At 23.2% G+C, this 20,436-nt stretch overlaps 1 protein-coding gene across 3 annotated transcripts in view; it reads right to left on the reverse strand.

The window, feature by feature from the left end:
• The window catches only part of LOC113555906 (alpha-1,6-mannosyl-glycoprotein 2-beta-N-acetylglucosaminyltransferase), a 42,661-nt gene that overhangs the window by 17,567 nt on the left and 4,658 nt on the right, over window positions 1-20,436 (reverse strand). For 2 of the 3 annotated variants that reach the window (XM_026960521.1, XM_026960518.1), the window contains exon 1: window positions 7,884-8,115. The exons of the other annotated variant lie outside the window; for it this stretch is intronic. The gene's annotated coding sequence lies outside the window, so the exon portion shown is untranslated. Of the gene's footprint in view, window positions 1-7,883; window positions 8,116-20,436 lie in introns of those variants that run through there. 3 annotated transcript variants of the gene reach the window in all.

A 20,436-nucleotide genomic window follows, 5' to 3' on the forward strand; every position in this document is an offset into this window, starting at 1 on the left:
ATGACATACTAATCCACTTCCATGTAGATATATTATACTACATAATATTTTAGTGTGTAATTACTAAAGTTAATTTTATATGTAATATATTATACTTCAAAAGTTTCTATATAATTCTATTATGATTTACATAAAAGTAGTTTAAAAATAATAATAATAACACGTTAGGTATTATATTTATTTTTCAAATATATTGTGGCATGGTTACAAAAACCACCCATAAATATACACAAAATACAGTAAATTACTGTAACAACGAAAAATCCCGTTATACCGAAAGTCATAGAAGTCACCTGCCGAAAAGCAGGGCTTATAAAAAGCTTATTCAAATTTTCGTTACAACGAAATTTCCGTTATAACGAAAAAAAATTCGGCCCCTTGGAGTTCGTTGTAACGGGATTTTACTGTATATCTATATTGAGAGTATTTAAAAATTAAAATAAGCAGAAGCAATATTCACTATTTTGACAATAATAAAAGACTTATCATATATACCTACAGCTAGTATTACATTTTCGAGATTTTTGACCAAGATAAAACAATTTTATCAACGTTTATAGAAATAAAACTAAAGAAATCGAACATTTCTCATGATGCCTATATAAATAGTTCAATAAGAATCAAACTATTTTGAACATAGCATGTATAGAAAATTATAATATTAAGATTTTGTGAAAATTGCAAGTACCTAGGGTAATTCGTTTTTTAATTAAAACAAAATAAAAATCTTTTTAGTAAGATAAATAGTTAGTTTATGGGTTAGTCGATAATATCGTAAAAATTTTAACTTCAATCACGCTTGTGAAAATTTTAACTTCAATCGTGCTTGTAAAAATTAGTAGTAGATTTATGCTAATTTTTTTTTAAATTATTTCAATTAAAATAAACTTTTGAAGAATCTTGTATTATATTTTTAAGGATTTTGTCAGAGCGAAAAAAATGTTATTAACAATTTAAAAAAAAATATCATCAACGGTAATAAATATCTCAAAAATATATATTTTACTAAACATAGAAAATTACAATACAAACATATGGTGAAAATTTGTCTATATTTATTTGTTTTTTAATTATAAAAAAATAAAGAAATCAATTTTATCGAAAACTGGTCTAACGTAAAAATTCACATTTTCTTAATGCTTTGTTTGTTTTTACCGAACAATTTTTAAAATAATTCTGTATATCATTCAATATTTAACTTTTAATCACTTAAAGTACCAACGAAATCCATTTTTCAACCAAAAACTACTCCCAAAATTGAAAATCAAACCATTTTTATTGACCTAAAAGGCGATGACAGGTACTAAAAATAACATCGTTGTAAAATAAATACATTCATCGCTTAGCTCAGAATCATATATAATTTAAAGAAAAAAAGACACAAAAACTTAAACAAATTATTTTAGAAATAACATATGTATATAACGTAAACTGGAAGATATATTTTGAAATATTCTTCAACAGAACCCGATAAATGTTGTAAATGTAAAACAATTAAATAAGAAAAATTGATAATAAAAACAGAAAGTGAGTTAATAAATTTGCAATTAAAAGACATTAAAGAATATGTATATATATTATTATTAATTAATGCCATAGCCGATAATTTGAAAAATTTAGTAATAACATAGTTTTTGGATATTTAAATATGCAATTATAATATTTCATAATAATATAATATATATAAATAAAGGTATACTCATAAATATTTATTAAAAATTATATTATTGCACACAGATAATCGTTTTAATTACTTGTATTTTTATTAGGCATTTTATTTGTATCATATATATCATACTTAGATTGTTAACAATGAGAGTTACTTGTTTTCAACAAAAAGATAATTTTCAGATCATTGTGCGTCAGTAAGATATTTATAATTTTTAAATCGATTTAAAATTTGCCTATAGGTAAATTAATAAAATATTAAAATATATTCAATACACTATTACAATGATTTAAATTTAATCATAAAGTTAACTGCCTACCTATATAATTAGTTCAGACTTAAATAAGACAGATAATACATTATGGTATACAAAATATACACAAACATGATAGTCAATTAATATTATACAAAAAAAAAATTTATTCTGAAACAACAGTTTACATGATCTAAACAAACATATAAACATACTATTTACTTTAACGAAATATTTGATAGAAATTATTTAAAATATAAATTATTTACTTATTTCCAAAGTACATTAAATGCGTGTACATGTGTATTAATTCAGTAAACAAATAATAAATAATAATGCACATAAAAAGTAGTACCTACCTACGTTTACTGAATAATAAGTTTAGTCTACATTTACAAACTTTAAAAGAATTTAAAATGATTATTTAAATTAATTTTAAATACGAAGTTGTATATTCTATATGTGGTATGGAATAAAAAAATGTACATGCATAAGTCATATATATGAATTAATTAATTTAAAAATATTTAGTATCTATTAATTTAACTTTTAAAGCATTTCATATAAAGAAATAAAAATTTATAATTTCTTTCGAATTGAACAGTTATCACCCACTTAAATCGTAACCTCAAAATAGTGGCCAACTCGTTTTACGAAACATAACTCATATATACTATCATTTAGAAGACTAAAAATCATAACTATTGTTTTATAGACATAAAAATATACTGGTTAAATTATACTTTGTCAAGTTACCTACCTGTTATGTAGCAATAACTTTTGAAGCTATAATATGCAGGTCTTTCTAAAATTTGCAAGTAATATTTTAAGGTACCTACAATTGATCTTTTACAATTTAAAGTAAATAGTAATAGCAGTTGTCATGAATTTAAATCAAGAACAGAGGAATTCAAGTAATTTGTGGGAGGTAATCAATTAACCGGCTTTTCGGTATAATAATAAATAATTAGTACAGCGTGGACAATCGATTTCCGTTTTATTTTCATCTCGCCCGCTTTATTGTAATGGTACTTTACGCTCTATGGTTGAAAGTATTAATCAAACACAAGATTGATTAAACATTGCACAAAGTAGTTACAAAGAAATACTGAAATTTTAACATAATTTGGAAATCTAAACAACGGTTTTAATTATTTTAAAATGGCTTAAAAAAAACAAATCATTATATATTATTTATATTATTTAATAATCTGAAGCTTAATACTTTTCCGAAAATTTTTATACATCACATATATTGAACTAAATAATTATTTGTTTTATTTAATAGCTTTTTAAGATAAGAAAAGTGGTATAGTGCACTACAAATTTGTCTACAACATTATCTATTTATTTATACACATTAAAATCGTATACATTTTGTAATTATTGGTTACTTCAATTATACTTGACACTTTTACGTCATAATTTTAATACAAGTATTCTGCTTCGGATTATGAAATTTAAAATAAAATAAAAGTCGTAAAAAATATTTAAAAAAAGTTAATTTACCATCAAAAATAGAAGGAAAATAAATTTTCATGACATTTTCAAAAAAATTAATAGGTTTATAAAGTTTATTTTAATTTAATTGACACTTTATGATATTTATGTATAAATTATAGTACAATAATAAATATTTGAGTATAACATAAATATTGAGCCAATATAGAATCGCATTTACAAATAAATAATATTACATAACTAAAAAAACGATTATTCAGACTTTAGATTGTCAATCATAAGTTATTTGATGAGTTTATTTGAACCATTGTATATTTAAATAAATGCGTAACAAAAATAATAAATCAAAATATACATGTATTTTTTAATAATAGTACAATGAACAATATTTAAAGTTTAATGATGTTGTTACCTATTTATTCATTCAATTTATAATTTATTATTTTATAAAAAAATGCGATTTTCAATTTATCAAAATTGTAACACAAGAAAAATGAGTTGAGAATAGTATTCATAGCTAATAGCTATAAATAATTGAATTATGAATAAATCAATAAACTTACAAGTATCGAAATTATTTTTATCAAAACAATATCACCCTACTTACTTTCTCTTCTAATAACGCATAGATATCACACCTCTAAAAATATTTAAAAGTAATATTAAAACATTTTTAAAAGGTAGAAATCGGATATAAATAATAAAGGCCACAGCCAAGACGTATTTTTATATTAAATTATACTATAACAGCTATTAAGTAGGTATAATATGTAAGACATTTCTGTGCGGAAATAGGTTCATTATAGTGTTGGTATTCCATTTTCAAACATTAAGTGCTAATAGGCTATTGAAAGTGCTATAGGAAATTACAATATGGTATGAATATCTGCAGGGATTTGGAAAGTCTAATCATTATACCTATAATTCAAATTATTAAAGAAAAATATTATACTAGAATAAATACATTTTGCCATAATTTAAACTGTAGATTTCCAACCACTCAACCACAAAACATTCATAAAGCACCTGTAATACTATTCTAAAATGTAATTTTTTCTTGGTTATAAAATTGTACTAAAATAATTACATTTTTATAATTTGCTTAAATATAATGATAATTTTAAAAATTATGGCTCTAAATATAACCAAAATGAAAAAATACAGTCAAATAAATCTATAGTTGTTTTTTTTTATTTAAATGGAATATGCAAAATACTAAAATATGTATATATATATTACATCATTATTAAAGGGAAAAAAACATAAATTGAAGTTACATGATTAAGAAGCCATCCATTAGTAACACTTAAATTACTTTTTTAATTTTAAAAAATTACCAAAACAGCGATTTCAATATTGATCACTAGTCTCACTTCATTCAGTAAAGTGCATGATAATATAGTGATATAAGTATTTATAATAGTATCCACAATAGTAACAATTTTATATTACATTTGTAAAAAAAACTAAAGCAAATCTTGATTTATAATTAATAATCTGTTTGAATACATATCAGATATACCAGATGGCTTGCAAACATGTTTTCTTGGAAAACTTATAAACAATTTAAAAAATTATATTCTAAAGTAAGTAGTTATAAGCTTTTTTTCAAAATTAATCTAAATAAGTGCAGTATGGATGTTTAAACTTTTTCTACCCTCAAAAAGTGAAATTATTGTACAAAAAAAAACAAAGGATAATAATTTTAAAATCAATCACTTTCTGACATCGTTAGAATCTAAAATTTCTGACTATCTATTTAAAAGTAAATATAATAAGGCAAAAAAGAATATTACCTTATTTAATTATAGGTTTTTAACTTATTTATGTGTGATAATAATAAAGTTAGTCACAAACTAATTTAATATTATTATTTAAATTATTAACTACTTATTACATTTAATACATTTATGAATATATGGCTTACAATAAGTAATATAGAAAATCTAACATCTAAGTTATGTTTTTAAAACTATATTTTTTTCAAAATAAAAGTAATAATATAATGACACCTGGAGATGTTAATTCTCAAAAAAAAAAAAAAAAACAAAACAATAATCAAACAGACGACTAATTAAAAAAATTCGCCACAGGGATTTTTAACAACAATGATACAAACAACAAAATATAAGTAGGTACATTGAATAATGAAACATGAAAAATATGTATAATACAGACTTAATGAAATGCGCCAAGAGACAAAAAATAGAAGTAATTGTACCAAATTGTATTGGATGAGTAGAATACCAACGAGGTAAATTATATATATATACCTATTTTTCCACATCACTAACTCAATAGTCATGGTATATTAAATGTACAAATAAAATTAAGTATCTATTATTGTCTGCTACCTTCTAGGGCCATTGGTCTTTAACTAAAAGAGATTCTTAGTAGTTTAACTGAGTTTAAAAAAAAATATATATAATATATATATATAATCCTTTAAATAAGTACTATTTCAGTTTCAAATTGTATACTTTATGTCATGGTAACACTAAAAACTATATAGATATTGACTATTGAGTACCAAAACATAGAACTCATATTTAGTATTAGTAATTAGGATTAATATAAAAACATTTCATAGTAGATACTTCTTATTCAACTTTATGGTTAGGTAGCTTAATTCTAACAATAACATATTTGAAGCTCAATGGAGGAGGGATTTAACAATTTTAAGTACCTACACCATATATTTACCGTAAGGAGTGAAGCCACAAAAACTATGATCAATTTAGTTGTCTTGAAAAGTTATATTAATTAATTATAATAAAATGTTATGTAAAAAACATTTTAAAATCAAATATATGGAATTATCAAATAAACTATTAATCAGTATTAATCTAGTATTATTATTCTTAACATCGACAAATGAAAATTTATAATTAATTGTAGTTTATTAATAAATGTTTTATAAATTAATCAAAACTAAAATACCTATGTATTGATAAAAAGCCTACATAGGCTATTAAATTAACATACAAAAAAGTTAAGGCACGGTGAAAGCTATATCCTTCCCCTTAGGTCCTCTATTAAATAAAACACCAAATTAATGAGACTTTCATAAAATTTAAATGTTTGAGTAAATAAACAATATAAAATAATTTAAAACAAAAATATATCAGTTTATTATAACAGCTATTAGTTTATAACGTTTATAATATTAAGAATGTTTATCTGTCATTTTTCTATTAAAAACATATTGATATTTGTTAGATTTTGTACTTAATAATTTTAATAAAAATATTTATGACATAGAACAACAGTATTAATATAAGGTAACAAAAATATTTTTGATTAGATGATAACATAAAAATTTAGTAATTTATTTAATTAATAAAAGTGTAGCATTGTAACACATCCTAGAATTTGCAATGCTATTATATTACTTAATTATTGATAAGTGATTTAATATAGCAAGCAATTATTTTTATAATACTACAGTAGTAGTTATGATAATTTGGTAACAATAATTGATCTGTATTCTAATATAAAATAATGAAACTCTTTAGAGAACTAATAAATAATAAAGATAATTAATGATGTAGACTGTTTAATTATAAATTTAAATAGGTAGATATATTAATTAATTTGTAAATATAATATGATATTCAAGTATTTTGTTTATTTATCATATTATTTTAATAACCCTACATACCAAAAGTTAATTTTAAACAAAAACCTATCAATACTATTTAAAACATTAGCATTTTGCTAAAAGGTACCTAAGTTGTTATGTTTTCAACAATATCACAAAAAATAGAAATTACAGTTGCAAATTTAACATTTTAAACATAAAACAAACTTTATGGTATCAACCTGGAATTTGGAACCAAATTAGTATAAATACGCTTCAATATATTTCTTCACAAGTACGTAAATCACAAATAAATAACATATTAAATAATAATTATACATGTTAGTGACATCTAAACTTTAGCAACAGAAATTAATATATTTTAATAGTCTATTGACTATCAAGTATTCAAGTACCAATATACTATAACATGTTACCTTAACTTAAGTTATATGGAGTGAGTAATTTTTAACTTACTGTACAATATAATAGGTATATTATTTTAAAATGATTAATAAATATTATTAATTATATCTTAGAATTGAATATTTTATGATGAATTTTCCAAATAGGTATAATTCAAATTGGAATTGTAATGCTTAAATTAAATGTAAATATATACAATGAAAACAAATAGGTATATATGCATAAACATTATTAAAATACCTATTCAACCAAGTAGAACTATAATTCATCATTACCAATCAATACTCTTATTAAATAACCATTGTGTATAATTTTTTGAAAAAATAATGATACTCATAAAATGTGTTTAGCGGTGTTGTTATGCGTTCATGATCCAGAATGTAAAACATAGGTGCATACTTTTAATAACACACAATTACCAACCCTCATTCATGTATAAGGTGCTATACAAACTACAATAAGTAATAATCATTATAAACTCGATATTAACATACCTTCATGTTCGACGTTCACGTCTAATTCACCGTGTAGTGAAGTCATTTAATCGGTTGTATTGTATAAGTTGTTTCATTTTTACCACCGACAATCGTGTAAAAAAAAAAATTACTAACATGTATAAGTATGTATTGTAATAATAATATTATTATTATGATTTTAAAATTCCGGTTAGATACGACGAGGACGAACACGACGAGCATCAGACGGATCACACGAGAATGATAAGACTATCACAAACACTACTTCGTAAAATGAAAGGTTCAACAAAAAAAAAAAAAAACATAACACCGGCACGGCGGTGTGGATGACTCGCTATCCGCCCCGGCCGGCTGACCGACGTGCCCCAAGCGGCCAGTCGCAGCGTGTGACCTACAAACGCATCGACGAAGACCTTCACGGAAACCAATTCGCGAGTCTAATACTTACTAGAATTACCAATTCAATTATTTCCACACATTTATCCACGATTGTTAGTGGCTGTAATATGCATAATACATTTTACACCTTCAATTTGTAATTTGTCATAGATACAGCCTACCTATCTAAATTTAATTATTGCCCGATTCAGATCATTTTAATTTTGTTTCAAAAAAATATATATAATAATAAAATAATAGTTTAATAGCTAAACGGGAAATTATTTAAAAGTATATTAATATATTATAAATTTACTAATATACTTGAGAAGTTTAAGTTCGAGTATAACTAATTTGTCAATTCTATATTTCTACACTGAAAATCAATTAAACGAAATAAGATACCTACTTATAATTATCTAGGGAATAATATTATATAATCGAAAAAATAAAACACTCAACTTTATATTTTTTTCGTTTAGTTATTGTATTAAATATATCATGATAATCACGTAACAATAAATATATTTTAATTTTAAATAAAATATATTAAAAAATATAGTTAGACCCCAAGCCACATGATCTTTTTTAAGTCCTGTAGGAACATAAAAAAATTTGGTAACTATTAAACAAATTTAAACATTAAGCAATAATCAATACATTTATAAATCACGAAAAAAAACAATTATAAAGGTACAATTGTACAATTATTTACCTCCGGGAGAATGGGGAATTAATTCTATCGTCTCCCGATACAACAAATTGAATAAGTCCTTTATTAGAACAAAAGATGTCAAAACAAACTTTTTTTTTTGTATGGAAACTATCAAACAAATAAGTAATAACAAACAAAATACGATCAGAACAATGTGTTTTTATAGTAAGAATTAAAAATATAATATAGTTCACATTTATAAAAACAAAAATGTTATTTCATTATAGGTAGTACAAATTTCACATAAATACTGTATGTACGAGTTTAATATAAAGCGGATCCAATGTACAAATCTGATAAAAAAAACTGATCATAAAACCATGATAAAACTACTAAGATTCTATTCCAGATAATAATAAACTGAAAAACATCAAGAAGACAAGAATACAGTAACCAAATGGGCATATCCAGACAACTCATCTATAAAAGAGAGCAAATTATTATAAACAGAGCCAGAATAAGCCACTCCTATCTCATATTCTCATGCACTTCTATTTGTTTACTAAGAAACCCAATATTTTTTGGCACACTTAAGACTTAACCTCCCTTTGCCCACACAATTATTAATTTTCCCAAATTACGCTATATCGTGTCTTTTACTCAACAATATTGCGTCAATCAAAGAAACCTTCAAAGAATACAACATCGCCAATATTTTTAAATTGTTCAAATTAATAAATTTAGATAAAAAACTGTAACTATAAGTTATAACTATAAATATCATATGTTATCTCTAGTATTGTAAAAACTTAAAAGTTATTATACTCGTAGTATATACATTTTACCCTAAGCTTAGTGATCGAAGTAATTGAAGCCTTGATATAAATAATAATAAAAAAAATCTGATAAAGTAAGTTAGGGTTGCCATATGGCCTAGTTTGGTCGGGACTGTACTAGTTTTGAATGCATCGTCCAGCGACCAGCTGTCCCGAAAAAGTATTTAATTACGGTCAATAACTGTCTCGGAATTAAACTTCAATAATTTATGTTAACATTTTATCTTTTACTAAACATTTCTATAATAGAAAAACAATAATGTTTTGATAAATGATAAAATAATTAAGTTGATTAAATTATATTTGATTGACTAGCGAAATCTATTTTAAAATTATTTTCTTGAATTGATGACGATAATATTAATTTATTGATGAATAATTTCATTGTTTTTTTCTCTACAAAATGTTTGTTATAAGTTATCGCTAATAATTTATAATTTTGTTGATTTGCCATAATTTGTATTTGTATCAATGAATAAGCATTTGTCTTACGTATGTCGTAGAGTGCTGACCACCCCATTGTGTGTGGTAATCTAGGTTAATTTAAAACTGATAGGTAGTCTACTGCGGTTGAATGATATATGATTATTTCCATAAAATATTTGTGACGGCTTGAGTAAAATAGCAACCATACAGTTGATAGAATTAAAGGTAGGAACTATATAGTATATTAAATAGTAGGAAAGTATATTAGTATTTAGTATATTTTATATTTTATACACAAAATACAAACAATAAATAATATTTAATCGCCAATCTCAACATAATTTTTTAAAAATCGGGTCCACGCAATAATATGATAGAAAAACGCTTAAACACGATACCTAGTTGCATTTATAATATCATATCGTGATATAGTTTAAAAAGACTGTCATGTTACCACAAGGACAACATAATAGTGTAATAATTAATGTCACAATGATAGAATTGTCGTTAGTATCATACTAGGTATTAAAAAAAAAAAACACAATGGTAATGTTGATAATAGATTTCAGAATTTAGAGGAATAAGTCTCATCAAAATGACAATTAAATTAATATTTCATAAAATCTTAAAATAAGACTACAAGTTTTAATTTTTGTTTAATACGAGGACACAACTACAATTTTTTTTTTAATTTCGAATGTGGTCCAAGAATCCAAAAATATTACCGATTTCCTACTGCACGTCTATACTAAACTAAATATTGTATATATTTTATTTTAAATTAAAAGCCATTAGTAAGAAATATAATCGTATTTTGTACGCCATAATATAATATACAGCCTAATAACTCAAAATCTGTCCATTCGAATTTTTATTAAGATACATCAAAATGATTAAAATACTCATTTGCTTAATAATTATTAATAAAAAAAGGGGGAAACGGATAACCACTTTGTTGTTCAGTAAGTGTTCAAGTGCACCACCTACTCAATGATAGTAGTCACTGTAAAGTATGTATTACATATTTTGAACTATTGAACTTAATAAAAACTTACATACGAAAAACCATTCTGAGTGAAAATGGCCTGTCTGCAGCCTCTATATATATTAATATATTACTATAAGTATATTTTATGATATTGATATATTTATATTTTATATTCCTATTATGGTAATTTATTTTACTATTAGTAATACGATAGGCTCAATGTTGAATTAATTTAAAAAAAACATCGCATTTATAATATAATATTAAATTTTAATTATTATAATAGTATACATAGTTATATCATATACTATTGTTATTAACTATCGAGTATTTGAGTCAGTACTGATTTATGGTAGAACAGTGTGAATATGTCGTGATATAAAAAATAAGCAATAACATAAAATCAATCTAAATATTTCGAAAAAGTCATTGTGCTTATTAAATATAATATTATACATAAAAGTTTCAAATTCATCCATGAAATTTTTTATTAGCATTAATAAAAAATACTAAAAATAATAGAAAATACGAAATATCTTTAAATAGCTTAAAAAGAATCAAAATATTTTGAAAATTATATCATACATAGAAAATTATAATATGTTTGGTTAAAATTTAAATTATCTACGTATCTACGGTTATTTGTTTTTTAATTTCAATAAAATAAAAAAATCGATTTATAAATTGATTTTACGTAAAAATCTCCATTTTACCTAATTACTAAGAAAAGCACTAATATTTTTTTTAACTTTTTACTCCTTCCCCCTCCCACCAAAGCATCAACTAGATTTATTTTCTTACTAGAAAAGAAATTGAAGTTGAAAATCGAAGCACTTTTTTTACTGTATAAAGTGTCTCCAGACACAAAAAAAAAACATCTTTGTAAAATCAATACATTCATCGCTCCACTCAAAATCTAAAAGGGCCGTTCTCATTTAAAAAATAGAAGTTTATTACTACAGAATACTCCATAAATAGTATAAAAAATATTATCAAATATCAATTTGAAAGTATGTTAAAATAAGAATTTAAATGAATGCATCATTTAAGTATAAAAAGGGGCGATTGTGTTTAGTGAATTACGCTTTATACATATACATATATATTGGTACTAAAAATATTATTTCTTTATAATAGTACATTATTACGTCTTATAATTATATCCGTTAACACCCTTAGAGACTTTAAGTACCTATATGGTCATATGTGTAGAACTGATATAATATAATAACTATAATAATATTCGAAACTCTTATCAATCTGATGCCTATACATAACCCTTATATATACAAAATTTCAGTGGATATCAGTGGTAACTAATATACCTAAAAATAATTATTATCCGTGCGACCGTTCACTGTAGGTTTCTATGAAATAATACAATACAAGAAAACCATTAAATTTAGCGTACTGATAACATTCCTCCTGTCACCGTAGACACACTATTGACTATAGCTAATAGCTGAATTTTTGTTCACTTTCAATCTTCAAACTAAAAATTTTTTTTTGAAAAAGCTTGAAAAAATAATATAAATTTAATGTCTGTAAGCATTATAAGTTAGAATTCATAGCCCGTACACTCCCCGTATAGATAATGATTTAATTAATGAAATTATCCACGTGTAAAAATAAATTTAAAAATAAAACAATTAATTCTTCTAACTAATCGATGTTTAAATAGATTATCTATATAGTATACTAAAATTATGCATAATAATACTATAATAAATGATAATGATTGATAATGTTTAAAAAATTAAAAAAATGTAAGAAATTAAATAAACTAAGAATGTACGTATTTTTTATACATTATGTAGTAATTTTATATATATATTTTTTTTTACCATCAGTCATACACTAAATGATAATATTGTTAAAAAATTATTCAGTTTTAAAACGAATCACGTTTAAACCCTTCTAACTTAAAATGTGCCAAATGTACTATGTATACATACTTAGATCATATTATCTTTATGCTTAATAACCATACAAAATATTAAGTAAAATACCATTTTTGGTCGAGATGAGTTTCTTTGAAAATAAAAAAAAACTACAAAAGTTGTATACATCATAATTTGCACAAACTGTGTATAGACCGCGGAGGAAAGGGGAACATTCTATTGTTCGTGCCTACTCCATAACGGTGTATATAACACATAATTGGAACAACGTATACTCACTATACTCGTATGTAATATACTCATCAAAGGAAGGAAAAAAATGATGGTCTAGACGTCTAGAGCGTTGTATTTCTCTATCATAATATTGGACGTGTACATTGCAAGGTTCAGCGGTGATGTAGATCGTGGTTATTGTATAACAACTAACCTGATATATTATATTATACGTATAGTTTATAAATATCATTGATACAATATATTATATTCTACACCGAGAGATGTTGTCTGCACTTGATGTATTATTTGTTAAATTCAATAATGTACGCACATATATCATAATATTATACAATAATGTGACTTTATAGTTGGTAGGTGCCTATACTGTCTATATTAGTAAAGTGCAAGTGATCATTGTACAATATAGTCAATAGCATATACATTTTCATTGGTTATTAAATTTCCGTTACATTAATTTACAAATATGATTTAGGTAGCTATCTACATAAAAAAAGCGTAAAAAGCTACACGCTTATTAATTACACAGAAATTTATAAATACAAGTATAATTGGCAATTGCACGCATAATAACGTTTTAGACATTTTAACTGAATATGTATATTATAACATAATACGTAAAGTTGAATAATTTGTACAACTACGAACATTATAATATGAAACATTTAAATGATATTAAAAATTAAAAAATCAAAATATTAATACACACAATAGTGTTATAACCATTGTAAGTTATAACTCATAATAGGCATAATATAATACATCTGAATCTACATATAGCCAACTCAATATTATACTAGTCACATTAAAATAAAAGTAGTCAATAAACCTTTTATAAAATAAATAGTTAATAATATAGTGAAGTTTTTTGACTATTTCTGCTTAAACAAAAATATCTATATTATTCAATGGTCACAATTCATTGTTCAGGATCAAATATTTAAAAGGAAACTATTAACTGGCATGGATATAGTGATTGTAATAGGATATTAAATTAAAAAAAATTAATTTACTTAAAGTGTGCGTTATGCAATACTACAATTAATAGCTTCCGATAAGCACAAGCTTTAGAATAATAAACAGGTAAGATTTTAGTAAAACAATAGAGTTACTACATAAATATTTTCTAGTTATTTTATTGCTACAACAGCTATTTTCTGAAAAAATACATAACTGTAAAACTACTAAAACCAATAAGGCTCTTCAGCTATAAACGCCCAGAAACTAAAACTATGTAGGTAATGTTTAAAATGTATCTGTTGACAATTTCCGTGTTGTGTGTATGTTGTAATATTTACCGACTGTTGTGTTATGTTGTAAGTCTGTAGATGAGATATAATAAATAAGCTTATAATATCTCTTCTTTGTTTTTAAAATATGTTTTTCTACATTTACTAGTTATTACATTTGCCATCAGTTTATAATGCAGATTGCCGCTATAGATAATATATATGTAATATTTATAATGTATATATTGCACAAAGTCTATATAGATACTGAAATTGTGTCGACTATAGTTCTACACTTCTACAATTCTACATACTAAATTACTTATATAATTTATATAATGTGTATCCGTGTAGATCTCATATTATTTAGGCACCTATTTTGTTTATGTAACTATGTGAGTATACCTAATATTTGTTTTTATACTTCACATATTATGTTTGTAAACAATAACAAACCTACTTAATAAATAATAATATTATGTTTAATACTAGGTATACTATAGTTGTTCCTAATAACCAAAATATAGCATTAAAACTTTGTTCGCAACTGCTATTAATTTGATATATAATATATTATTATTTTTTTTTGTATTTTATTTTAATCGAAAATACGATTTAGTTCCAAATTATATACCTATATTAAATTATGACTTTTGAGACATTGTTTTAATAATTATTTATATTAATGTTAATAAAAATCGCTTAACAAAATGACAACCAACCAACAAGATTTGCATTTACAATTATATATATTATTTGTTATAATTTTTTTTTGCAATTTAATATGTTAAATAATAATTAATATAGTTAATTAGATTCGTTCATTAACAGTTTATACCAATTTTGTTATTTTTTCATAATGTTTCTTATGTGTTTTATACTAACGCAGCAACACTTAATTAATTAAGAATTACATAATAATTAGAAATAGATACTTATACAGTATACATAATACATTTTAGATTAGTACTGAATAAAGCGAGGAATTTATTAAACAATGATTTGTTCTTTTTGTCTTTTTTTTACATTTTAAAGCAGAAAAAGTACTCTTATCTTCAACATTTATATGGTTTTTAGTTGTCAATTAAATCAGTCGATGGTTTAGAAAATGTACGTAACGCCAATATTTACGTTTCGTTGTTTTTCGAGAAATTCGTAGAAATTTGGAATTATCACCAAATTGGTATTCATATCAGCATTTTCTAGAAATTATAATACGGTTTTTTAAAATATTTAGACTGTTTTTAAGCTAATGCGAATCTATTCTCATCATTTTATGATACGTCGGTATTGACTTATTAAAAGCTATGTTTTTGGTAAAAATTAGTCGGATCTACCGAAATAAAAATATATATTAATATTATAAATCATAAGTATAGTATCTATATAACATAAAGTATCTTTGAAAATCAATGTCTATCGATCACCTTTGCTCAGAAGTCAGAATATGTTTTCGTATGGCCATAATGATTTATCTTTGAATTCAGATCAAAAAAACATATAATTGTTATGACCAACCAATATATATCGACAATATTTAATTCTGATATATTTTATATTGTATTATTTATTAAAATATCAGCTATTACATATATTAGCACATAACTATATCATATAGTTTGGATTTAAATAATAATTCAAAAAATTCGTAATTCCAGAACCAGTGAAAAAACTATAACTGTGGATAAAGACAACAATATTCAACTGTCATTACTTATTAATTTATTTATCGTTTTTTCGTTATTACGTTCTGATTCAAATACTAAAAAGGAAATTAAAGAATTACAACTTTAAACTACAGGTATGACGTTTAAAATGTATGTTGGATCTTGTAGGCTTTAAAGACAAAAACTGTACGCGATAATACATCATAAGACATTATACTATGTTAACATCACTGTTACTAAGAATATCTAACCATAAAATATTTTTCCAAAATAATAAATAATAATACACTTTGACTAAATTCAACAGTTTGGCTGTAGTTGCGTTCGTTATTATTTTAACTTTTACATATTTAGTCAAATAATGTCCTGTATGGCTAAATACATATTAATATTATTATTACATTAATAATATATTCAATTTTCAATGATTAATTTTATTAATGTTAATAACAGTTTATTATTGTTTATTTTCTATAAACTTCTATCCACTAACTACTTATTAATATTATAATGTGCTGTTTTGATTCTGAGGACCATAATTTTATATGAATACTAGTCAGATAAATCCGTGTGTTATTATCATTACAATTTATTAAGTCATAACTCATATATGTATAATGTATAAAACAATATAATGTTTGGATGGTAATGTGTTTTTTTTTATTTCCAATAGAACATCATATTATCACAGTATTTTCCTATTAATAAAAATCTAAATTATAGATGAAAGACACGAAAACCCAGTATTATTATTAATGAAAAATTTCAAATTTCAATGCATATATTACACCGAACTTAGGATTCTAATAATGCAAGATATTGTGAATACAATTTCTTTTTATTTTATTATCATGGTTTATTAGTTATTATTATATCTATATTATATATTACATTAATAATTATATTGTACAAGTACATGATGTACCAACTTGTAAATATTATTTCAACAAAAAAAACTAAGCTACTTATTCAAATATTCCACACAATGTAATTTGTTTGAGTTGACATAGAACACTTGTACCTCATAATGTAAGATTATAAAACTAAATAAATCATTTTGCATGTCTGAATAATATCATATCAAAATGTGTTAACATAAATTCAGAAATTGCTTATAAATATTTACTATAAAATGATAGTGATAGTGAATGACGTTTTATAGTAACAGCAAGCACTAAATTTTCGATGCTATAATAATTACTTCAACACTTGTGTTTTGTGTAACATGCCTGTATGGCATATAATGCATAATACAGTAAGTATTATGTTTGTTGTGTATTATTATGTATGTAACATTTACACAATACACATAAGTATATTCATAATTATATTTTATTTAAAAGTGTTGTACAAAGTAATAAAATGTATTATTATTTAATTTTGAATAATTATAGCTCCTATGTCATCATATAGTTAGAATATAACTTATTATAATACAATATACATATTGGTTTTATAATATAATATACGAGTATATTATATTATATTTCAATTCCAATTATGAACGCAAATCAAATGCTTTAATGTAGCTTAACTGCTTAACTCACCTATAATCGTGATTACTATTGAGGAAAACTTCAAGTATATAATATGTATAATAGAAGCAATAATAAATCCATTTCTGATAGGGAAGTATATAATATACCTATACGTATATTATAAAATATAAATACGTATAAAAATAAGAATTTCTATTAAATTATCAAATTCGAAAATCCTAACCGGATTCACATAATTAGACCGGTACTGTCATCTCTGCGCAGGGTAGTGGTTATTGGTATTATCAAATCACTACAATCAAAAAACGATTCTAAGTAAAGCTTTGTATTATTATAACAATCTAAATTATTCGTAAAAATAATAAATCATTAAATATTTTTAATATAATAATCATAATAGCACGTTCTTGTACTAATTTAACCAATGATATGCATTTATGAATTCGATCAAAATAAATCTCAAAAACTAACATGATCATATAGCTATTTATGTTGAGTTTTATTTGAATTACTAAATGTTAGTGATTGAAAAGTCGTTATTGAATAATAATATCGTACATGTGGATAATAAACACGTTAATTTTAGCATTGTTATTAACTAATTAATTGTAAATTGTATTTTGTCAAGAAATTGTTTCTCATACATTTTTGGTTCAATCGAAACAAGAATTGAAACTAAGCAAATAGTTACAAACGCTTATTTTTTTAATATTATTTAGTATTTATTACTTTTGACTTTTGAGACAATCACAATGAACATTTCCATAATATTACAATTATGAACGTACAAAATATGGACAGTTATTATTAGTTATTACATACAATTTTAATAGGTATACTTACATTACCAAATATATGTAAAATATAATTGCTAAGAATAAATATAACAGTCACTTTTTGATAACATAATATAAAGTTATCATTTAATATTTTTATTGTCAAAAAATCAAAATATTTTTATAGCTTAATATGTTATTAGCGTCCTGTAAAAATATTGTTTGATTTTTTGTCAATTGATAAAATAAACGTACTAATTTAAAGGTCTACTGGGGAGATTGAATGAATAATATTATATAGTTTAATAACCTTAAAATGTATATACCAACACTCGCGGAACGTGTGTTGTGTGCCATATATAATATAAAATATGTGATTCAAATTTATAACTAATAAATAGTATTGAACATAATAATGGTGTGTGAAAATGAAACCCACGAACACTCGGTATTATTTATTATGTTCCTATATTTTGTTCGTTACAGTTTTAACCGATATTATACGTCTAAAAATATTAGTGATTCCTTGTTAAACAAAACCATATTTTATTTGAAATTAAAAAATTATTAATAAACCCTTAAATATATATATATATATCTTTTTTTTGATTTTATTGAAATGTGTGTTTAAAACATAATATGTTAGTATTTTTTATGTTATATCATAATATTTTATAAATATATAATAATAATGTTATTACTTAGTTGTTATTAATTATAATATATGTATCTACTTTGGATATTATTCATAATACTATTAAATTATTTTAAAAACATATTATATAGATACTAATAGTATGGCATAGTTTTAGTTATATCTAGTAATGTATAAAATAATAAATGAAACTTCTTTATTTAATGATTTTTTAAATTATAAAATGTAATGTATAGTGCATCGTTATTATGAGTATTTTATTTTAATTATAATTGTATAACAATCATGTACATATAAATCATAAGTATAATAAAATAAACTTTCCTTACTAACAGTATAAACTTTCTTTGATAATAAACTATCCACATAATAGTCAGGCTATTTCCAGAATATACATACTTATATATTTAAATACTTCTAATCTAAAACTTTATACATAATATTATAGGTATTATACATGTATACTATATACACAAATTTCAATTTATGTGATGTTATATACTAATTATGTATGAAGCTCATGATCTGTATTATATCAATATCAGAATCGTACCTAAAGTTAATTTTTTTTTTTTTAATTATAACTTTAACGCAAAATCTGGAACTAAAGGTTATAAAAAAATGTTTGAATTATTTAAACTAATATAAAAACAAATATACTCATATAGGCACTCACATTATAAAATAACTTAATTTACATGTCAATAGTTATAGTACTTTGAATATTCAGTTTTATTAGAATAACATTATGTAACGTATGTAGATATATTGTTATATCAATTGACTTTACTATAAAAATATAACTTTTTAAATTAAATACTATGTATTAATTATACAATATAACACATTTAGCTCCTATAAATTGGTATAAATAATACATTAATATGTAATAATATATTACATAAATATATGTTTGGAGACCGTGAGCATTATTTGACGACTGATCGATTAGTATGCTTAAATCCGGTTAAATATTGTAATTTATTGAGTGTGTGTGTATGTGTATGTGTTTAATATTGCTTGCCCGGCAAAGTCCTATATTTAATTAAATATTATTTATTAACCAACCATTAATTAGTGTTAATAATTAGTAGGTATTTTCAGACAAATTATCGTGTAACGTAACAATTCTATAAAATCAACCGATTTTCTAGTATATTATATTAGTAAACAACATAATGCATTATCAATATATTAGGTACCTAGTTATTGGACATTCAATTATTCTGAATACTATTTGAATATAATTAAATACTTGTTCCTAATACCTATTTTTACGTTGTAATTTATATTTTTATTTTTTGACTATTAATTATTAGAATAAAAC

The sequence above is a fragment of the Rhopalosiphum maidis genome, chromosome 1 (assembly GCF_003676215.2).
Source record: "Rhopalosiphum maidis isolate BTI-1 chromosome 1, ASM367621v3, whole genome shotgun sequence".
Taxonomy (NCBI): Eukaryota; Metazoa; Arthropoda; class Insecta; order Hemiptera; family Aphididae; genus Rhopalosiphum; species Rhopalosiphum maidis.